Here is a 24274-nt window from a genome sequence, read left to right as displayed (position 1 = left end):
AGAAAAGTAATTAATACATAAAGTACCAAATATGAAATATTACTCTGCACAGAGGCATTTCACAGTTCGTTGATTTCATGAGTAGGCCAGAGGTGCCAGAACAATAATTGATATGTTGTAAGAAAAAAATTATTATGCAAGGTCAGCAGCATTTGAAGACTTTACAAAGAAGAGGCGTTAAAAGATATTCTGAAACTATTTCTCAGAGCTTTACATTGGTATTTAAATGAATATTTGAAGAAATGCACAGATTTTCTATGAGAAATTAGTAGGAATTTTTCATCTGTTAGTATGCTTGTGTATGCAAACATAATATATATCAATATACTGGCATTTTAGAGAAAATATGAATAAATACGTGTGGATAAATTTGTGTGTGGATTTATGCTTCGCTTTCCAGACATCATTATTTACATTTCTGAATTTTCAATGAAATAGCAAAATGTAAAACTCAAATTTATTTTATATTATTTAAAAATTACTAACCAATACATGCTTGTTCAAAAAAATCATTTACATTTCAGAAAATCAAGAACAGAAACCTTAAAATAAAATCATTCATAATCTTACCATGCTGATATAAGATGCTGATATTTTGGTGTATATCCTCTTAAGACTTTCTCTCTATGAAAAACAGGACACTGTAATATTATCTTTGGTATGATTTTTTCACTTAAGTGATTTTTCTTTATGTCATTCAATACTTTTCTACAATATTTTTAATGTTACATAACATTCCACTGGTATGATGTATCATAATATATTTAAACAATCTTCTGTCAATGGACATACAAATAAGTTTTTAATTAAAAAAATATTGCAATGTATATCACTAGAACTGTATCTTCATAATGCCCTTTGGTACATTCCTAGAAAGGAAATTTTGATTGCTTTGACAGACATTGCCAAATTATCCTCCAGAAAGGTGTCTCAGTTTATTCCCAACCCAATATCAATTTTAAATTCACTCTCAGTTGTGATTATAAAGCTCTTCTTCCTAATCTGCCTTCTACATGACTCTGGTATCAGGTCATAAGTAATGGATTTTTCAGGATAAATGGAAGACAATTGAGAGAAAATCTCAAAGCAATTTCGAAAGCAAAATATTTGCAGTGATTGTCTTAAGGCCAAAATAAGCAAATTCATTTAACTTCATACTTTTATCCCAAATTGGAAAACTTCTAATAGCTATTATTTACGGAGTGCTTACCATGCATCAGTGATAACTTTGCAATAGTCCTATGTGCTTTACATCAATTATCTCCGTTTTTTTATTCTCACAAAATTACCCTGTGAAACATGTTTTCGATGTTCCTTGTGAAGAAAAAGCCAGAACTCAGACAATTTATAAATAAATTTCCCAGTCACACAGCTACTTGGTGGGTAAGCTGGGATTTGAATCTAGAACAGTATGACTCAAAAGATTATATTTCAGCTGCTAGAAGCATCATAAATTTGTAGTTCTGAAAATATTGTACCTCAAAATAGTACACATTGTAGCTCATTTGTATAGTTGCAACAGCAACATTTTACCTCAATTTATTGTCATTTGGTATTACCATTGAAGATATCTGCTTGGATAAACCTTGGATTTTTACCACCTGGACCCGTGATAATAAACAGTAGGTCTCTCATTTCTCAAACACAAGGTGTTAGGAAGGCTGCTGCTGGGTTGGCAGACGAGGTTCTCAGCCGTTCTCAGGGCATATGGCTCTTTGGGGTAAAAAGCGACCACTAGGCCCTCTCTTTTGCTCTCCTTTTCTCACAAATTGTAGTCCATGTGATAGATATTCTGACTTTCTCATTTACTCCCTTTTTAAAGGTCAATTTGAGGTGATATAAAGAAGCAAAAGGTCAGGAGACTGACAGCAGAGAATGTTGGGTCTCTCTGGGAAGGTTTCCTTGGCCCCAAGATTTTAAATTCAAAATTGGACCATGAGCCTCTGTAGTGGGATGTTTCTCTGGTGACGCAGTTGTGGGAGGGTGAGGATGGGAAAATGGGAAGAAGATATGACATAGATAATACTCAATCCCAAATGTAAAGGAACTTAGAACAGAAAAAGGAAAAGGGTGTGCTCTATTCTGGATATGAAGCTCAACAAAGTAACATCATTAGGGCCAGAAATTGTCCTGTTGTGGCATTCCAAAAGCATATGAGACTCTGTCCCACTCATTATGAATCTTTATCCTTTCCTCTCCCTCTGCTCTGTCTTTCATCAGCAGGCTAAAGAGAGGATATATCTCTTGCTTAAGCTTGGGGCTTTTTGGCACAAAGCTTGATTGTCTCGGTTTCTTCTTGGCAGATTTAAATTGTTAGAGAAATGAAACTCGTTTGAAAACAGTAGGCCCTGGCAGGCGCTCTCCCAGGCATTGCCCAGGACTCCAGGAACAGTTGTCAACTTACTGCATGGCATTTGCCTAGGTTGGGTTTGATCTTAGTCTCAGATCCCATATGGTAAGAAATAATTCTGTTATAAAGTTTTGTGTATGATTGAGGTCAGAAGAGGGGGAGAGGTTGCTGCATATGGAGTTTGCAGATTTTTTATACTGAAATAAAGATTTAATGAAGATGGGAGAGTAAGAACAAAAATTATTTGCATGAAAATGAGACAAAACTGAAAAGGGTATTTTTCTTTTCTCTGAATGTAAATCTCTATTTGACTATTAAATTCCTTAATTTTAAGATATTCTATCATTATGGAAGTACAAGAATACTGACAACTAATATATATATATATGTACAATATGGATGTTAGAAATTAAAAGCACATTTGCATGTATGACTGAGTTTGAAAATAACAATTTCTAGTAGTATTAGTTCTTATATAATTTATTATCCAAGTTTTTGGTTTATTTTACAAGAGCATGTACAGCACCATATAAAGAATCTGGGCTCGGTGCAGTGGTTTACGCCTGTAATCCTAGCAGTTTGGGAGGCTGAGACAAGAGGATTGCTTAAGGCCAGGAATTGGAGACCAGCCTGGACAACATATTGAGATCCTGTCTCTACAAAAAACACAAAAATGAGCGGGCATGGTGGTGTGTGCCTGTAGTCCCAGCCTCTAGGGAGTCTGAGGCAGGAGGACCACTTCAGCCCAGAGGTTGAGGCTGTGGTGAGATATGATGGTGCCTCTCTACTCCAGTGTGAGCAAAAGAGTGTTTGTCTCAAAATTAAAAATAAAAAAGAATCTGGCTGGGCACAGTGGCTCACGCCTGCAATCCCAGCATTTTGGGAGGCCGCCGAGGTGGGCAGATCACCTGAGGTCGGGAGTTTGAGACCAGCCTGACCAACATGGAGAAGCCCTGTCTCTGCTAAAAATACAAAATTAATTGGGCATGGTGGCACATGCCTGTAAACCCAGCTACTCGGGTGGCTAAGGCAAAAGAATCGCTTGAACACAGGAGGTGGAGGTCACGGTGAGCCGAGATCGCACCATTGCACTCCAGCCTGGGCAATAAGAGTGAAACTCTATCTCAAAAATAAAATAAAATATAAAATAAATAAGAATCTAGTAGGCAATAATATGCTTAATGGTTCTGATGAAACATGTTATAGAATATTTTCAAGTTTTCCTTAAGACTTCCAATAGGACATAGTAATAGTAAATAATTGAAATAAAAACACTTTCCCAAAATTTGGGATGATAGATAAGCATAAGTTTTTTAATCCATTTCTAGTTATATCTATACTGTAATTTGATTGTGCAATTACAAATTTCATCTTATTTTCTCCATCTCCATACCACTATTTGGAAAGAGAGGTGACTACTTAACAGCTGGAACTGTGAATACAGAATAAATTGAAGAGCATCTAAATGTGTGTGTTGCTACAATAAATATTTTAGACATCAGAGACAGTTGGTATTGTCAGCCTCTAAGTCTCAGGTATATTTCCTCTGTTTATTTTGACCCTACTACCCACTATTGTTTCTCTTTGACACAGTCTCTTCTTATTTCACAATATCAAAGGCACAAACACTAGGTAGGCCTTTTTCATAGAATCAGTTTAATATAGACTAACATGAATGATGATATACAAAGAACTGTTAATGAAAACTATCTATACCTGGTGGTTCATGGGTTAAGCTCAGTTGTCACCCGACATCTCCAAAATGATTTTTGACCTGGATTTGTTCCTTATACATATGACCATCTCCTTCCATTAACTCAGGTTAAGTAGAAGCTAAAACAGAATAGACTAAACCAGGAGTAGATCACCAATCTGATTAAATCTAACAATTTGTACATCTGTGCCTGACTTTCATCACTTCTTATGATTGTGTATAAAGTACCTGCTGTTGAATGAGGGATTAAGCCCATTCCAATTATTGATGCTTTTTAACTTTACAGATGTCAAAGACATTCCTTCAAACCTGTTCACTTCCAGAGCAAGGCTTTTCCAGATGGGAATTAGAAAGCAAGATTTGACAAAATCTGCTTCTCTGTTACTGAATATAAAGGAATATTACGGTAACGCTCCCATTTCTGTTAATCCATTCATTTCAGGTTTGATTTACCTTTTTTTGCTTTGATCTAAAAATCTCTGTGGCTTTATAAGATTGTATGTTGCTATATTCAGGTTTTGAATGAATCACACTGTATGCATTTTTAATATGATTTTTCTGATTCCAAAGCCAGGATTAACCTGTTGTTTTTGATTAAAAAGATGCTATGTTTAGATTTCAGGGCAGTGTTAAATTTCTCTGGTTATGTACTGTTTTTCTTCTTTTTAAATAGACAAAATAAATTATATTTGTTATCTATATTGATGAAACAAGGGAAAAGTATGGTTTTTCAAAAGAATTGAAATATTGATACTCAGTATAAGCTGATGTGTAAATAAGAGTGAAAGATTTCTTTAGCACTGTGTTTTGCATTTCCTCTGTTGATTCTTGTTAAATTGTGATTACTGAAGTAGACCTCATTTGAACCACAGGAAAGAGAAATTTTGGTGACTGGTCATGTCACAGAAATTAGATATTTTTAAAAATGGTTACCTTGATGTTTAAAAACAAAGGGCAAGACTCTTCCCTCATTTGATACTGCCAACTTTTCTTCACTCTACTAAAATTGTATGTGAAGCAGAAAGTTACAGTAGAGAATCCTAATATTATTTTAAGGAATAATAATATAGGAATGGCAGAATCTTAGAGATGCTTACAATGGACAGACACTGCTCTAAAATCTTTACCTATATCAATTCAATTAATTCTCCCAAAGCATTTGGAAGTTGATACCATTAGGAAATGAGGACAGAAGTGAAGAAAATTACTCAAGCTTATATGGCAGAAGCATTGTTCAAAATTGGCAAATCCGGTTCAAGTCTATGTTCTTAACCACTATGCTAGTTATGTTTACATGTTCAACCCAGAAAATATATAAAATGAGTTAAACTCAATCTAATGAGAATGTGGTAATGAACATAATGTAAACATAATGCTAGTTATGTTTATGTGGTCAACCCAGAAAATATATAAAATGACTTGAACTCAATCTAATGAGAATATGATAATGAACAAATGAAAAATCAAGTGACCAACTGGTCCATTATTTTCTCCTCCACAAACTTCCTTTTTAAAAGTATGCTATGGTTTAAATGTGCCCCTCAAAATTCACATGTTGAAAACTAAATTCCCAGTGCAACAGTGTTAGGAGGTGGGACTTTTAAGAGGTAATTAGATTATGAGGTCTCTGCCCTCCTGAATGGATTAATGCCATTATCTCAGGAATGGATTAGTTATCTCATAAGTGGTTTTCTGATAAAATGCTGAGTTTGACCCCTTGTCTCTATTGCTCTCAAACCCTCTCTCACCTTCTTACCTTCATGGGATGATGCAGTAAGAAAGCTCTTGCAAGGTGCCAGTACCTTGATATTGAATTTCCTGGCCTCCATAACTGTGAGAAATAAATGTATTTTATTTATAAATCACTCATCTGTGGCATTCTGTTATAACAAAACAAAATGGACTAAGACAAAGTAGAAATTCCAGCTATGAGTTCCATAGTACATCAATGCTGAGATCATTTCTAAATTTTAAGCACAGCTCATCTGCCAAGCTGCTAAGGTTTTAGCCTATGACTCATAAGCCCTTTGAACACATTACCATGTGTTCTCCCTTTGAACTTACCCTACAGTCAAGGAACAGAAATAATAGGGTAAAGAAGAATCTACTTGCAAATACTAGATACAAACAATTAACCAATGTTTGTGGAGGGGACATACTGATTTTCCTACATCAGTGATTGGGAAAGAAATAGAGGTTTATATACACATTGCTAACTAAGGATAGAGATTATGCATGTCCAACTCAAACTTTAGCAAGTCATAAAAGGCAATGTTTATGAACATGTCTAAATGCAAATTAGAAACTAATCATTGTTTATTAAAATCAGTTTCATTTAATCTTTGACATTTCTAATATTTACTAAGAAAGATACCTGTCTTTTGTTTCTATTGTTCAAATAACTCTCTAAGCTTCTTTTATCCAGTTTCTTATAAATAAACATTACTCTCTATCTTTGATGAAAGAGGAGTTTGAATTTAAATATCTATAAGCATTTCTGTGTATCTGAAAATAGACATGAAGCTAAAAATGAAAAATTATGATTCATAGTTTTCTAATAATTTGTATACTCTTATTTATATTTTCAACTAAATTCTGAATTCTTCAAGAAAAAACCTTCTTATTGCCTATTTTTGTGTAATTTACACCTGTTGTTCATCTCCATGCCCTCACCCCATATATAGTGATTTTAATGATATGGATATAGTGTTTAACAAATATATGCTGTGTGAATAAACTGCTTTCCATTACTGAAGATACTTTGAAGATTATTTTTTAAACAACAAAGGGGCTCAGAAAGAATATAGTAGACAAGATTTGAAACAGGGCTTGAATGTAAATTAAACATCTTTCTTCAGGTCTCTGATTTTGATATAATCCAAACAGTGCTTCACTGTAAAGCAAAGAGGCATGTTAGTGCATCTTGTTCTGTCTTAGGGGTTTGAAAGGTGCAATGCAATAGAAGAGGTAATGTTGGAACTTGCTTTCTGGCTGCATGCTTTGCCTTTCAAGCACTGACTGAGCTGCAGCATAAGGTGTGAAATTAGGACAAATGTTCCATGTTTTAGAAAATGAGTGTTTTATTTAACTCCATCTTGCTCAGGAAATCTGTTTCAGGATTATAGGCTTTCAGAAGAGATTGGTGACTAAGGGATATTTAGGTTGATAAATAGAAACAAGAAAACTGCATGATCTTTGACAATGAAAGCTAAAATAAATGCTGACACACAAAAGCAGCTTTGATAGTGCTACTCGCAGCAGAGTTTACTTTTAGACACATAAGGAAGGACCTGTAGATAAACAAAAACTCTCAGGAGTTGGTTTATCCCCCAAACCATAATATCCCCTGTGCTAAACACTGGGAAATTGTATTACTTTAATTTTACAGCTTTTCTGGATAAATTCAACGTTTTCAAGGATTGGGAAAGAGGCAGCCCAGTCAAAAAGGGTGGAGGGGAAGCAGGAGTGAAAATGTTCAAAATGACAGACATTAAATGAGTAATATAAAAAATCTTCAATTGCAAAGATTTTGTTGTTCAATTAAAAAAGATAGCTTAGAAAAACTAGATAGTCAAGGATAAAGTATCATGCTTCTAATAGTATTTTCAATCTTCATCATTGATAAAGTAATGCAAAATGGATTGAATTATTATACATGAACTCCTTATTAATTTAATATAAAAGATATAATTTGTTCTTCTGCTCTGAAAGTTCTTTTCCTCTGAGAAATAATATGTTTTTAAATTATTAGATTAGGTGAAGCCTCTCAAGTTGTTTGTATTCATTCTTGAGCTAAACTAATATTAATAAATGGATTCTAACCACTTTTAAGAGATATCCAGAGATGGCCAAATAGGAACAGCGCTGGAATGCAGTTCCCAGCAAGAACAATACAGAAGGTGAGTGATCACTGCATTTCCAAACAAGTTTTCACTGCCCACAGACCAGAAGATTCCCAGCCTGAAAAGTGCCACGAGTTTCCAGCACAGCTGTTTTAGCCGTGGGTCTTCACACAAAAACTCACAAATCTGGGCAGCCGTTTCAACTGGTGCTTGGAATGCCTGGAATACAGAGCCACCCATTCAACTGAAAAAAACAGGGCTGAAACAGGGAGCTAGGAGATCCGGCTCGGCATGTCCCCCACCCCACAAAGACCAGTAATCTGAAACACTCTGGAATGAGAGTTTCGCAGCAAGCGCAGCTGGGCCCAGGACAAACCAGCTCTGTAGGGGGTGTACATCATTACCGAGGCAGTCCACCATTACTGAGGCAATTTGCCATTACCGAGGCAGTCTGCCATTACTGAGGCAATTTGCCATTACCGAGGCAGTCCGCCATTACTGAGGCAGACTACCATTACTCATGCAGTTCTAATTATACCTCTATAAACAAAACCTCAAGGAAGTTCACACAGCAGGTGAGCAGAACCCATAGCAGCTCAGCAATGCCTCTGCTGGCAGACTGTGACTAGGTTACCTCCTTGCTGGGCAGGACATCTCTGAAAAAAAGGCAGCAGCACATCAGGAACTTAAAAATAAAGCCCCATCTTCCCAGGACAGAGCACCTGGGAAAAATGGGTTCTGCTGCAGCAGACTTAAATGTACCTGCCCAGCAGCTCTGAACAGAGCAACAGAGCTGACAGCTCAGCACTTGAGCTCCTATAAGGGACAGACTGTCTCCTCAAGCAGCTCCCTGACTGCTGTATATCCAAAGAGACACCTTATAAAGGAGAGCTCAGGCTGATCTGGTGGGTATCCTTCTGGGACGAAGATAACAGAAGAAGAAACTGGCAGCAACCCATACTGTTCTGCAGTTGCTGCAGGTGATCCCCAGGCAAGCAGGGCCTGGAGTGGATCTCCAGGAGTCCTACAGCAGAGGGACCTGACTGTTAGGAGGAAAACTAAAAAACAGAAAGAAATAACTTTATCATCAACAAAAAGGATGTCCACTCAAGAGACCCTATCCAAAAGTCACCAACTACAAAGACCACAGGTAGAAAAATCCACAAAGATGGGAAGAAACCAGTGCAAAAAGGATGAAAACACCAAAAACCAGAACGCCTCTCCTCCTGCAAGGGATCACAACTCCTCACCAGCAAAGGAACAAAGCTGGATGGAGAATAAGTCTGATGAATTGACAGAAACAGGCTTCAGAAAGTGGGTAATAACAAACTTCTCTGAGCTAAAAGAACATGTTCTAACCCAATGCAAAGAAACTAAGAAAAAAGGTTGGATGAAATGCTAATGAGAATAAACAGCTTAGAGAAGAATATAAATGACTTGATGGAGCTGAAAAACAAAGCACTAGAACTTCATGAAGTATACAAAAGTTTCAATAGCTGAATTGACCAAGCAGAAGAAAGGGTATCAGAGATTGAAAATCAACTCAATGAAATAAAATGAGAAGTCAAGATTAGAATAAGAAGAGTGAAAAGAAAGGAACAAAGCCTCCAAGAAATGTGGGATTATGTGAAAATACCTAATATCCATTTGATAGGTGTACCTGAATGTGACAGAGAGAATGAATCCAAGCTGGAAAATACTCTTTAGGATATTATCCAGGAGAACTTCCCCAACCTAGGAAGGCAGGTCAACATTCAAGTCCAGGAAATACAGAGAACACCACAAAGATATTCCTCAAGAAGAGCAACCCCAAGGCACATAATCAACAGATTCACCAGGGTTGAAATGAAGGAAAAAATGCTAAGGGCAGCCAGAGAGAAAGGTTGGGTTACCCACAAAGTGAAGCCTATCAGATTCACAGCAGATCTCTTGGCAGAAACCCTACAAGCCAGAAGAGAGTGGAGGCCAAGATTCAACATCCTTAAAGAAAAGAAATTTCAGCCTAGAACTTCATATCCAGCCAAACTAAGTTTCATAAGCAAAGGAGAAATAAAATCCTTTAGGAACAAGCAATTGCTGAGAGATTTCATCACCACTAGGCCTACCTTACGAGAGCTCCTGAAAGAAGCACCAAACATAGAAAGGAACAACCAGTACCAGCCACTCCAAAAACGTACCAAATGGTAAAGAGCATTGACACAGTGAAGAAACTGCATCAACTAAAGGGCAAAACAACCAGCTAGCATCAAAACGACAGGATCAAATTCTCACATAACCGTATTAACCTTAGATGAAAATGGGCTAAATGCCCCAGTCAAAAAACACAGATTGGCAAATTAGATAAAAAGTGAAAACCCATTGGTGTGTCATTTCCAGGAAACCCAACTCACATGCAAGGACACACATAGGCTCAAAATAAAGGGATAGAGGAAGATTTACCAAGCAAATGGAGAGCAAAAAAAAAAAAAAAAAAAAAAAAAGTAGGAGTTGCAATCCTAGACTTTAAACCAACAAAGATCAAAAGAGACAAAGAAGGACATTACATAATAGTTAACAGCATCAATGCAACCAGAAGAGATAATGATCCTAAATATATATGCACCCAATATAGTAACATCCAGATACATAAAGCAAGTTCTTAATGACCTACAAAGAGACATAGACTCCCACACAATAATAGTGGGAGACTTCAACACTCCAGTGTCAATATTAGATAGATCAACGAGACAGAAAATTAACAAGGATATCCAGGACTTGAACTCAGATCTGGACCAGGCAAATCTAATAGACATTTACAAAACTCTCTACCCCAAATCCACAGAATATACATTCTTCTCAGCACCACATCACACCTACTCTAAAATTGACCACATAATTGGAAGTAAACCACTCCTCAGCAAATGCAAAAGAATGGAAATCATAACAAACAGTCTCTTAGACCACAGTGCAATCAAATTAGAACTCAGGATTAAGAAACTAACACAGAACCATACAACTTCATGGAAACTGAACAACCGGCTCTTGAATGTTGACCGGATAAACAATGAAATGAAAGCAGAAATAAAGATTTTCTTCAAAACCAATGAGAATGAAGATACAATGTACCAGCATATCTGGGACACATTTAAAGCAGTGTCTAGAGGAAAATTTATAGCAATAAATGCCCCCCTGAGAAGAAAGGAAAGATCTAAAATTGACACCCTATCATCAAAATTGAAAGAGTTAGCTGAGCAATATCAAAAAAACTCAAAAGCTAGCAGAAGATAAGAAATAACTAATATCAGAGCAGAACTGAAGGAGAGACACAAAAAACCCTTCAAAAAAATCAATAAATCCAGGAGCTGGTTTTTTGAAAAGATCAACAAAATAGACCAATAGCCAGATTAATAAAGAAGAAAAGAGAGAATAATCTAATAGATGCAATAAAAAATGATAAATGGGAAATCACCACTGATTCCACAGAAATACAAACTACCATCAGAGATTACTACAAACAACTCTATGCACATAAACTAGTAAACCTGGCAGAAATTGATAAATTCCTGGACACTTTCACCCTCCCAAGCCTAAACCAGGATGAAGTTGAAACACTGAATAGACCAATAGCAAGGTCTGAAGTTGAGGCAGCAATTAATAGCCTACCAACCAAAAAGAAAAACCCAGGTTGAGATGGGTTCACAGCCGAATTCTACGAGACATACAAAGAGGAGCTGGTCCCACTCCTTCTGAAACTATTCCAAACAAGTCAAAAAGAGGGAATCCTTCCCAAATCATCCTGATACCAAAACCTGGCAGAGACTCAACAAAAAAAAGAAAACTGCAGGCCAATATCCATGATGAACACAGATATGAAAATCTTCAATAAAATATGGGCAGACCAATTGCAATAGCACATCAAAAAGCTTATCCATCACAATCAAGTAGGCTTCATCCCAGAGATGCATGGCTGGTTCAACATATGCAAGTCTATAATCATAATCCACCACATAAACAGAACCAAAGGCAAAAACCACATGATTATCTCAATAGATGCAGAGAAGGCCTTCAACACAATTCAACAGCCCTTTATGCTAAAAGCTCTCAATAAACCAGGTATCGATGGAACATATCTCAAAATAATAAAAGCTATTTACGACAAACCCACAGCCAATATCATACTGAATGGGCAAAAACTGGAAGCATTCCCTTTGGAATCTGGCACTAGACAAGGATGCCCTCTCTCATCACTCCTATTCAGTATAATATTGGAAGTTCTAGCCAGAGCAATCAGGCAAGAAAAAGAAATAAAGGGTATTCAATTGGAGGAAGTCAAATTGTCTGTATTTGCAGATGACATGATTGTCATCTCAGCCCAAAATATCCTGAAACTGATATAAGCAACTTCAGCAAAGTCTCAGGATACAAAATCAATGTGCAAAAATCACAAGCATTCCTATGCACCAATAATAGACTTAAAGAGAGCCAAATCAAGAATGAACTGCCATTCACAATTGCTACAAAGAGAATAAAATACCTAGGAATGTAACTAACAAAGGATGTGAAGGATCTCTTCAAGGAGAACTACAAACCACTGTTCAACAAAATAAGAGAGGACACAAACAGTTGGAAAAACATTCCATGCTCATGGTTAGGAAAAATCAATATTTGAAAATGGCCATACTGCCCAAAGTAATTTATAGATTCAATGTTATCTCCATCAAGCTACCTATAGCCCTCTTCACAGAACTGGAAAAAAACACCTTAAACTTTATATGGAATCAAAAGAGAGAATGCATAGCCAAGGCAATTTTAAGCAAAAAGAACAAAGCTGGAGGCATCATGCTACCTGACTTCAAACTATACTGCAAGACTACAGTAATCAAAGCAGCATGGTACTGGTACCAAAACAGAGATACAGACCAATGGAACAGAACAGAGCATCCAAACCTGACAAAAACGATCAATGGACAAAGGATTCCCTGTTTAATAAATGGTGTTGGGAAAACTGGCTAGCCATGTGCAGAAAACAGAAAGTGGACCCCTTCCTGACACCTTACAGTAAAATTAACTCCAGATGGATTAAAGACTTAAACATTAGTCCTAACACCATTAAAAAACCCGAGTAGAAAACATGGGCAAAACCATTCAGGACACAGGCATAGGCAAGGACTTCATGACTAAAACACCAAAAGCATTGGCAACAAAAGCTAATATAGACAAATGGGATTTAATTAAACTCCAGAGCTTCTGCACAGCAAAAGAGAGAATCATTAGCGTGAACTAACAACCATCAGAACTGGAAAAAATTTTTGCAGTCTACTCATCTGACAAAGGGCTAATATCCAGAATTTACAAAGAACTAAAACAGATTTACAAGAAAAAAACAAACAAACCCATTCAAAAGTGGGCAAAGGACATGAACAGAGACTTTTCAAAAGAAGACATATATGAAGCCAACAAATATATGAAAAAATGCTCATCATCACTGGTCATTAGAGAAATGCAAATCAAAACCACATTGAGATACCATCTCATACCAGTTAGAATGGTGATCATTAAAAAGTCTGGAGACAACAGATGCTGGAGAGGATGTGGAGAAATAGGAACACTTTTACATTGTTGGTGGTAGTATAAACTAGTTCAACCATTGTGGAAGACAGTGTGGCAATTCCTCGTGGACCTAGAAATAGAAATTCCATTTGACTCAGCAATCCCATTACTGGGTATATATCCAAAGGACTATAAATCATTCTGTTATAAAGACACATGCACACGAATGTTCACTGTGGCACTGTTTACAATAGCAAAGACTGGAACCAACCCAAATGCTCATTGATGATAGACTGGACAAGGAAATGTGGCACAAATACACGATGGAATACTATGCAGCCATAAAACCATGAGTTCATGTCCTTTGTAGGGACGTGGATAAATCTGAAAACCATCATTCTCAGCAAACTGACACAAGAACAGAAAATCAAAACACTGCATGTTCTCACTCATAGGCGAGTGTTGAGCAATGAGAAGCATCACACTTCGGGTCTGTTGAGGGGGAACAGGGGAGGGACAGCAGGAGGTAGGGAGGTTGGGGAGGGATAACATGGGGAGAAATGCCAGATATAGGTGACGGGGGGATGGAGGCAGCAAACTAGATTGCCATGTATGTACCTATGCAACAGTCCTGCATGTTCTGTACATGTACCCCAGAACCTAAAGTGCAATAATATATATATGTATATATATATACACACAAAAATATTGTTGGAAGAGGAGCATCACACACTGGGGTCTGTTGTGGGGGGACTAGAGGAGGGACGGTGGGGTCAGGAGGTTGAAGAGGGATAATATGGGGAGAAATGCCAGATATAGGTGATGGGGGGATGGAGGCAGCAAACTACATTGCCATGTATGTACCTATGCAACAATCATGCATGTATATATATATATATGTGTGTGTGTGTGTATACATATATATGTATATATCAAAAAAGATATCCCTTTTCTTTTGTTTTGCTCTTCGATGTGACTCTTACTTTCACCAAACCGAATTCTTCCTTCTGAAATTAATTCACCTGTGTAATTCTATGTGGAAGTAGAAGTAGCAAATATATACTGAATCCTTTATGACAGAAAATCTGTTGTCTTACATTAACCTAGTTTATCTTCATCATAATACTTAGAGGAATATTATTAATCACCCTCTTTTTATGCATAAGAAAATTAAGGAAGTAAGCAACTTGTTCAGAGTTACACAGCTTAAAACTGTGAAGCAAGCTTCAACTTTTTGAAGTCATCCTTTTATCCAACAAGCCATTTTTGACAGAGGACAATATTTTGTTCATCTTTGTATTCTCACACCTTACCCAGCACTAAGATCTTAGTAGGCACTTATGGAACATTTATAAAGCAGAGCATTTATTAAGCATTAGAATGTACCTCCCTTTATTTCTGTTCTCACATCTGCAGCCAGCTTCACACCTTGCCCTTCTTTATCTGGGTAAGAGATCATTAATTTCACCATTCGACCTTCATTGATACCAGTTTCAAGTACAGTTTTGACCTTCTCATTTAATTCCCTTGCTCAGAAATTGACTATGGTCTCCATTACCTCTGATCTCTTGCATCTGGCATTCAAGGCTGTCTTTTCTTTGTCCTAACCTATCTTAGTTCTTGTCTCCCAGAGACCAGTATTCCAAATTCTACTCCTCAGTGTTGTCATATAATGCTCTACGATTTTTAACATTTATCCCCACCAATGTGTGCTCCTGAATTCTCACTCCCATTTAATCCCCATCTATGATTAAGGCTATTGATTCTTCAAGGCTTAAATTAATGGCAGTGGCAGGCCATTCGGAGCAGCTGCTGTCATCAGGGAGGGACTGGTGGTGGTGGCAGGAGTGGCTGTGGGAGCATCATCAGTGGCCGCAATGGGCCCCTGTGTCTCGTGTCCCCGAGCAGCAGACTGCACTGCCCAGGACTGGCTCCCAGGTCCATAGTCTCTACTGCTCAGCACCCTGGCTGTGTAGTTGCTGCTGTCATCTGCCACAACTGTGGGGAGGGTGTGGGAAGGAGGCAGAGCTGGGTCTGGAGTGGTGCTGCAATCCACAGAGCTGGCAGGAACTAGGGACAAGCAAGACTCTCCCTGAAGCCCACTGCCCTGGGGGCTACCACGATGGTAGGACTCCTTCAATGATTTTATTTACCTTCCATATTTTACCACGATGGAGCCAGGCTGAGACACCCATTGGCTGGGGAGCAGTGTGGTCAGGCACAGAGGGGTGGGAAGAGAGGGGCCCAGCAAGGACCTGGAGCCCCAGCCCCAGGCTGTGAGGAGGTGCAGCTGGGGCTGCCTGCACACTCCATAGAGTGGGTGTGAGCCCTGCCCTCCCAAACGTAGGACCTGGGTATCTCTGTACTTTGCACCATCAGGGGCCCAGAAAGGCCTCCCTGTCCCTCAGGCTTGGCAATGTCTGCTTCCACTGACTTGCCTCTCCTCATTCCTGGTGCCTGCTCCAATCTTGGAGCAGGGTTGGGGGCAGAGCCTGGGTGCTGTCATAGCCCAGCCAGGTGTCTGATCACTTAGGGTAGTGCTGACATGCCAGCCCTCTGATGCCTCAGCCCCCTCTGGACTTTGGGTGTTGATGAGCATGTAGAGGGGGAGTTGACGGGATGCTGGCCTGCAGGTGCCCCTTGGTGCGAGCAGCCTGGGTGCCATGGACAGCAGCAAGAGGCAGACAGGCTCCTGTGTAGAAAGGGGCAGGTCCCTGGTGAGGCCCCACCTTTAGGCCAGGGAGGACCTGAAGGCTGGGGGCCAGGCTGCGAGCTCTGCAGACAACAGTGGGGATTTGTGGTGCCTTTTCTGGGCTCACCAATGGCTGCCTATGGACCAAACAGCATGTACTTCCTTCGCACTGAGGCCCATAAAAGCCCAGGGCTCAGCCAGAGCAGAACAGATGATAGGATGACCAGCTGCAGAGAGGAGCTACACTTTCTACTAGGATCTGAACACTTGTTGGGACTGCCTGCCTGAAGAGAGGTGCTATTCTCTCTGCAAGGAGCTGAACACTCATCCAGACACCCTGGCTGCAGAAAGGAGCTGGCCCCTACAGGTCTCCCCTGAGCTGTTCTATTGTTCAATAATGCTCCTCTTTGTCTTGTTCACCCTTCATTTGTTTGCATATCTCATTTATCCTGGTCACAGGACAAGAACTCAGGACTCACTGAATGGTGAGGCTAAAAGAACAGTAACATGAACAGGACTGACATATGTCCCTTTTGCTCATCATGTTGTGGGAGAAAAAAAGGAGCGAAGAGTTGTGGACCTGTGGGGAGCCCAGACCTAGGAGTTTCCCAATCCAGGACTGTGACTCCCTCTTTGGGATCCTATGGTTCCTGGCATCTTCAAGATTCCAGGTGCCACCACATTCCCTAGTGCCAGCTGTGGAAGCTACTTGCAGTGCACCTGGTCTGGGTGTAGCCTTGCAGACAGCCAGCACCTGGAGTTGCCTACCCCACTACAGCAGTCGGTGTGTCTGACTGTGCACCATGGCCAGACCCCACACTTGCTCACACATCCCTCACTGTTCCACACCTGACTCATCCTTGGTAGGCATGGGATCAGATTCCTTGGCAGGCATAAGATCCAGGCCAGTAGCATGAGCCAAGCACAGCCTACTGGCCAAGTGGGTGAAATGAACCCAGTGGGCCCAAGCAAAACTCTGGCAAAAGTGTCACTGGCCACAGAGGTTTCCAGCCAGGAAAGAGACAACCCCAAGATCCCATAACAAAATCAAATGTTAACACTTTAAATAATATGTTCTCCACTGATTTTACTTGACTATATTTTATTTATCTTTGGATTCAAGTAATAGTTTATTACACTTTGCTTTATATTAAATGCCTTTGTGTTTTTCTTCTTAATAGGTTATAAACATCTTCAGAACAAGGACTAAATCTTACTCATCTTTATTAAGAACTGACAATGGACCACACCAGAAAATCCATGGATATGCTGTGAGACTGTGACCAATTGTACATTCAACATTTTTCTTACTTGTGAGACTGATTTTGAGAAAATTTGCTATCACAGCATCACTAAACATTAGAGCAGGAAAGGACTCCTGCAATGATTTTATTTACCGACCATATTTTACCAGTAAGAAAACTAAGGCATAGAGAAGTTGAGACTTTCTACACACCAGGGCCTAGTCTTTACGATGCTTATGCCTAACCCAGAGCCCTTTCCTCTATATAATGCTGCCTCATGACATTTCTGAAAGATGGAGAAGTTTCATAAAAACAGGATGAAAGACTTTGGAAGTTTCCAGATGCTATCAGGCTATCTTCTCAGAGACCTTTCAATGATTTGTCCAACAGAAAGAGACTAAAAAGGCTTATAAGGATATCAACATCCCAATGTTGTACTTATGGTTTGAGTTTACATCTCTAATTACAGAATTTGATTATTTAAAAAAATCTTTATATCAAATCTTGGTTTATACTTTAAATTTTTTGATATTTATTATGTATCAGCTGACACTTCCTCTATACTCCAAACAAACAGAAACTCCAAAATAAAAACCGCCAGAGCATATAAGTGTTCTTTCTCATTTTATAGATAAAGAATCTCAAAGAAAGCAACTTTGTCAGTATTAGGATTGTGACCTTAACCTGGAGAGTAGCCAGGAGGAATCTGTTCTCATATTGTAGATACCAGGACATTCTGACAGGTGCTAGTAAGTCTGCTCCAGCCACCACTGCCAATGAGCTGTGTCCCTGTTCAGCTCAGTTTCCCCATTCACTTTCAGGTGATTAAAATGTCATGCTTTACCATGCCCAGTTATAATACTAGTGGCAATCTGTTGTACCATCTCAAAGAGACATTGATGCTCATAGGAGCAAGTATTCACAGACACTGAAAAAGTAGAACTATCTTGGGAATTTGTGAAAATGACATGGAATAACATCGAGAACTGCTTCATTCATGGGATGTAGGCAATGATTTTCGTAAGGTATTTGCAAAATGCATGCCATTTGTATGTAGGAAGAAGAATGGCAACAGAGGGAATATTACAGTGAAATTTGGCTTTATACCTTGCCATGTACTTTACCATGTTTCATCTCAAAGCACATTTTGTTGCCTATTTCAAGTTAAAGTCCTGACTTCTGACACTGAGCTTTGATGTGCCCCCACAATACGGCTCCCCTACCATGCACTTCTATTGCTTCCTCCCTTCGTATCTTACTGCTTTAGTCAACACAGCCTGTTCATGATACTTACAGCATGCTGATTCAGCAAAATTCAAAGAAACAAACATTTGATAAATGTCCACCATATGTTTGGAAGTTTGCTAAGAACTATAGAGGGCAAGAAATGGCATTTCTTTTGTCCCTAAGTAATTGCAAATCTAATGGGAAAGACAAGTAAGTGCATACCTTAATCCGATATGAAGCAGAGTGAGCAGTAGGGAGGGCAAAAATGTTGAAAAGTAAATTGGGTTAAATGAGGATATCAAAAGATTTATTTAAGTGTGTATGTATTTTTTATACATAGGGAGCCTCTAAAAGGTTTTGAATAGGGAAAGAATGAGCAGAACATGAGGTGGACATTATGAAGGATAGGCTAGAGAGACAGATATTAAAATTAGGTAAGCCATACTTTAAGAAGGTTGTAATAGCAGTTCATGTCAGGTATGATAAAGGCCTGAAAGGTAATCACTGATAGTAGAAGTGAGATGAAAGAGATGCATTCCATGACTTTGTAATATGAATGCCTTTATATTACAGTGGTTAAGCATGTGAATTCCAGAGTCACACACAGGTTTGCATCATGTTTCTGCTGTTCATTAGCTATGTTACCTTAAATGAATTAGCAAACTGATCTGTGTATGAGCATTCATACATCTAAAGGGGAGATTATGTTGGCACTCAAGTCAAAAGTACTAATTTTTAAAAATTCATGTTGATTATTTCTGTCACATGAAATAATCTTTATAAAATTCCTGCCACAGAGTAAGTACACAATAAACATTCAATATTATTGTGGAGAAGATGGTTGAAGAATTTGATCAGAATATCCTCCCCGCTAAGTTTTTTTTTCCTTTCCACTCTGCCTTGTTGAAATCTGCCCATCTCCACTGCATTCCACTATGAAGAGTTCCTTGAATAGTTCTATGCACAATGATCTTTCCTACCCCTGCATTTCTAAAATACTGATCATCTATACTAATCATAAGACACTTACAATATACCTCATCCTGTTAAATATATTTCTTTGATACAATTTTTTAATTGATAATATGTCAATTCCTGTTTATCAGCATTTAAATAAATTGTAATGCAGATTAACCAGAGAAAATGATTTCACTTCAGGCTCATTTCTTGGTGATAGAATCCACTTCTAGATCCTCAGCTCAAAGTCTTTAAGAGAAAAATATAGTAAGTTAAAAATATCTCTGTACATGGTGGTGATAAAAGCTGGGTACCTGTGGAAAAGCGGAAGAGCTCCAGCATGGGGACCAGCAAGCACAAGGGCTCCAGCTCTCCGAGAGACCAAGCATGGAGGAGCCAAATCCATTTTATAATAACTCACAAAAATACTTGAATTTAATTGAAATTTGTAGGGCAAAGCTGCCCTTTATAACAATTGCTATTTTTTTCCCACTATTTACTGTATTCTAAAAGAGGCTTAATATTACTTTGTCTGAAATAGAAGGCAGTCAGTCTTACTTTAAGGAATCTTCTATTTCTTTTAAAAGTGATAGATGCTAAAATGCTTCTATAGCAGAACTAGAAAAAAAGAAAAGACTGGCCAAAGTAATTTCCTCTCATTCTATTGAGTTGATTTAATAAGCCTTGTGTTAGTAGAGCTACATAAACAATTTTATGAAATGGCATAATATTTTGAGAGTACAAATGTGTATATGGGACATTTACACATGAGAATCAAAGGAATTTTGTTTTGAAATATGCGCTTTTAATACAGATTCCTACCATAGAGTAGAAATTGAAATTATATTGCAGATTTCTGCTTTTCATAACTTTATGAATTTTTCACAAAACATCTAGGTCTTTCTTTTCTTTTGAAGATCTAAATCGTATCTTCTCTTTCCTTCTGTCAATCTTCCCAAACGTATTGGTATTCTATTTTGTGAGAGGTATTAACTCTTCTATACAATAATTATTCAAAGAAAATCTCACTTATTCTTGTTAAGTTTGGGTTGCAAGTGTAAAAATCTATAAGACAATCAAAATAGTGGCAGGAAAAAATGAAAAGGAATATGCAGTTGCTGACTAACATTAATCTGACAAATTTTAAATATGTTTCCAACAAAGACACCCAAATGCTTCATAAGTCTCATTTTAGTTGTGTCATTGCATTGTCTGAGACTGTATAAATATATGTGTATGTAATGTATACATCCTTATTCTACATTTTGTATATTTTATCATATATATAGGTGTGTACACACATTCACATACATTTCATATCTATTGCATCAACTCCTTCATAATAAAAGCGGTATGTATAACTTCCAAATAAAATGGTTTAAAGAAGAAATTTCTTGCTTGCCACTTAATATCTTTTTCCCTTCTTGCAAGATGGGACGTGGACTAGCATGTGTAATCCAACCTCAAACAATTCAGAGAACACTGTAGAAAATGGAAGAGTAACAAGATATCTATAGGAAAGAGCTTCCCTACTGGCTTGGAAATGCTCATCCCTGGATCATTAGATAAGAAAGAAATAAAATTCTATTTTGTTTGAGCCTTTGAATTTTAGGGTGTTGTTGTTGTTGTTACAGCTGCTTAAAATATACCAAAGTAATACATTTGCCATCTTGACTTTTTAATTTGTGCATCCTTCCCTTTTCATTCCTGTTCTCTCAAAGCCTTTTTTTTTTTTCCATATAAACCTCCCAACATAAATATTTTCAAAAAGCGTGAAAAAAGCAATCCTAATTGGGAAGGAAACAACATAAGAGCTAAATTTACAGGTCAGTTTTTGCTGCTAACATAGACCATCTGAAAAACACTGCAAAGTCACTAACTTTTCCTTATTTTCAAAAGAAAATTTTATAATTTCTTCTTGGCCTTTGTTTAGTTATTATTTTATTTTACATTATTTTGAGTAGGTATCTTGCTCTGTCACTCAGGATGGAGTGCAGTAGCATAATCATGGATCACTGCAGCCTCAGACTCCAAGGAAGTCTGGGACTACAGGTGCGCATCACTACGCCCGCTCTTCTTGACCTTTATTAATCACAATGATGATCAATTGGTGAGCTGGGACTTAATTTAAAGGGAGATGGAAAAGGAACAGAGTGCCATTTAAAAGTAGTTAGCTGTTCAGACAGGAAGGCTCCTTGGAGCAAATAAGCTTTGGTCTGAGATAAAATATTTGAGCAACATTCTAGAATTAAGTCAATAGTGTTTCCCTTTTTGTTTCGGGATAAGAATGTAATTGGTATTCATTTGACTTGGGTAATGTATATTAATGCTCTTTCAGACTCCTTGGTAGGTTTAAAAGTTGCTGAGAATAGGCCGGGCGCGGTGGCTCAAGCCTGTAATCCCAGCACTTTGGGAGGCCAAGGCGGGTGGATCACAGGGTCAAGAGATCGAGACCATCCTGGTCAACATGGTGAAACCCCGTCTCTAATAAAAATACAAAAAATTAGCTGGGCATGGTGGCGTGGGCCTGTAATCCCAGCTACTCAGGAGGCTGAGGCAGGAGAATTGCCTGAACTCAGGAGATGGAGGTTGCGCTGAGCCAAGATCGTGCCATTGCACTCCAGCCTGAGTAACAAGAGCAAAATTCCGTCTCAAAAAAAAAAAAAAAAGTTGCTGAGAATAGTCTGCAGATGTGCATAGGAACCAAGTAGCCTTTTAGAAGTAAGAGTATGAAAACAAACCTTTTCACTTAAGGATTAAAATGATTAGAATGTCTCCAATGAGCCTAGATGGCCTCACTGAGAAAGAAATCTTCAGACATTTTCTTACCTCTTTCATGTTTACATCATGTTTTAGTTTTTAATATATGATTATTTTACTAATTTTTAAAAACTCATGTTGAACCATTTTGTTATTTTTCCTCTGCTCTATGGGATACTTTTCTTAGTGACAGCCCTTCAACCATCATTTGTTTATGCACCTCTTTTGTCTTTTAATTGTTAACATATTTGAACTGAGATATTTACATATTACAATAAAATTAGAATTGAAAATATCCTTTATTTAACCCAATTTTCTCTGATCCTATCAAGAACCTCAGTATCTGTAGATCACAGTTTCTCAACTAAAAGCATTATAGTCAACAGAGGAGAGTCAATTGAGTGTCAGCAATTTAAACTGTATTCATTACAAAATACGAATTTGAAGAAAACTGCAAGCAATTTATTAAAAAATGTAAAACAGCACACATTGCAAGATATTTTCTTCAGAAAATTGCCAATGACACAATTTTAGAAATAGATACAGGCTAAAAAAATGATTAAGAATATGTATATGACCTAAGAATAATTATCCCATTTATTTTTTAATGTTTGAATAATTCATATAGAGACATTTTTTATTTTGCTTTAATAGACAGAAATGTTATTTTTTATATTTTGGCAAAAATAATTTTATATTTTCAGCAATGAATAAAATTCACTGGAGAGCCAATGAAAGAATATTAAATTATAAGTCAAATATACATATTTCAAATAAACTACATAACTTTTACTACTTTTACTGCCCCATTTCATCCTCAAAAATATCCTCGTTTGGGATTTTTGTATGATCACACTACCTAGAAGTTACGTGTATGAGAGTATTGGACCCAATGAAACACATGAATCTAGGCAGTGACAGGGGAGGGCTGGTTTCAAGAAGACTACAAGACTGATTTGGGAACCCCTCTTAAGCCCTTTACGCTAATATTGTGGTTATGCTATACCTGTTTGGGCACAAATCAAAATAATTCTGTCAGTGAAAAGGTGTCATATTGAGAGGCCAGGCTTCCTGTGGCAAGGAGCAGACCCAGGTGAATATGAGCCTAGGAATAAAGAGACTATATTACGTTCTCCACCCACAATGTCCTACATGCACTAAGAAGCTGTCCCCAGATCGGCAGTGGTACCTCATGTCTCTGTCATAGTAGCAGTCACCTGTCTTCATGGGCTGAATTCTTTCTCAGGATGTTCTTTGGTTCTTCATGTAGAGAATGCTGCCAGGGGTGCCCTATGTCTTTTCTGGATCACCTCTGACATATGACCAGGTTAGGCCATGGATAGACTTTATCTTCAAGTAGAGGCTCTTCCCCCACCATGTATGCAAATAAGGTGGTGATTAATAATAACTAAGGTAAAATCCTTTACACAGATCTTAAATATTTATCCAAAGATCTTGGAAAACAAGGCTGTTAATATTATACTGCCTTTTAGAAAATTATATTCCACGTATTTCACAAAGTAAAACATGACTGCCATGGGGGTATGGTCATCATTTCTGAGATCTAGAGGTTTTATGTGCCTAATATTTCACAAAGCATTTGAAAGACTGTTCAATTTATCTAGAAAAGCCAGTATGGCTCAATCAGCAGGGCCCGCTTCCTAAGCTGTGCATCTGGGTAGGATCCTGGCACATGTTGGTTTCACCTGCAGGATGTCCTGGTTCACAAAAGCTTTTTTCACTTCCTGCTGTCATTTGATAGGAAGCAGTGAGATGGGGAAGCTTCTTGTATGAACATAGAAGCAAGGAGATGTGATCTTATCATTTGATTATCTATTATAAGGACATTTAAACGAATAGAATGTTTGGTGAGAAAAAAGCTTTCTCCTCTTTGATAAGAGGATCTCAAACAGGCCTCCTTCTCATTTTCTAGGTATATTGAAAGACTCTCAGATGGTA

At 37.9% G+C, this 24274-nt stretch overlaps 1 protein-coding gene and 1 long non-coding RNA gene across 11 annotated transcripts in view; one reads left to right on the top strand and one right to left on the bottom strand.

Moving 5' to 3' along the window:
* LOC118152263 (uncharacterized) overlaps positions 1–17976 on the top strand; it is a 317803-nt gene extending 299827 nt beyond the window's left edge. The window contains exons 13-15 of one of the 3 annotated variants that reach the window (XR_008480178.2): positions 4351–4470; positions 7897–7963; positions 17309–17976. This is a non-coding gene — a long non-coding RNA (uncharacterized LOC118152263). Of the gene's footprint in view, positions 1–4350; positions 6820–7896; positions 7964–17308 lie in introns of those variants that run through there. The other 2 variants (XR_013533060.1, XR_013533062.1) reach the window with 2 other exon arrangements.
* The window catches only part of NAA11 (N-alpha-acetyltransferase 11, NatA catalytic subunit), a 230093-nt gene that overhangs the window by 186322 nt on the left and 19497 nt on the right, over positions 1–24274 (bottom strand). For 3 of the 8 annotated variants that reach the window (XR_013533055.1, XR_013533057.1, XR_004740833.3), the window contains exons 2-3: positions 5821–5895; positions 571–624 (exon numbers count right to left, since the gene is read on the bottom strand). The exons of 1 other annotated variant lie outside the window; for it this stretch is intronic. The gene's annotated coding sequence lies outside the window, so the exon portion shown is untranslated. Of the gene's footprint in view, positions 1–570; positions 625–1210; positions 1315–3662; positions 4184–5820; positions 5896–24274 lie in introns of those variants that run through there. 4 more of the 8 variants (XR_004740838.3, XR_004740842.3, XR_013533056.1 and 1 more) reach the window with 3 other exon arrangements.

The sequence above is a fragment of the Callithrix jacchus genome, chromosome 3 (assembly GCF_049354715.1).
Source record: "Callithrix jacchus isolate 240 chromosome 3, calJac240_pri, whole genome shotgun sequence".
NCBI classification, from domain to species: Eukaryota; Metazoa; Chordata; class Mammalia; order Primates; family Cebidae; genus Callithrix; species Callithrix jacchus.
Note: the sequence above shows the minus strand (reverse complement) of the source record. Positions and strands in the feature narration are given on the sequence as shown.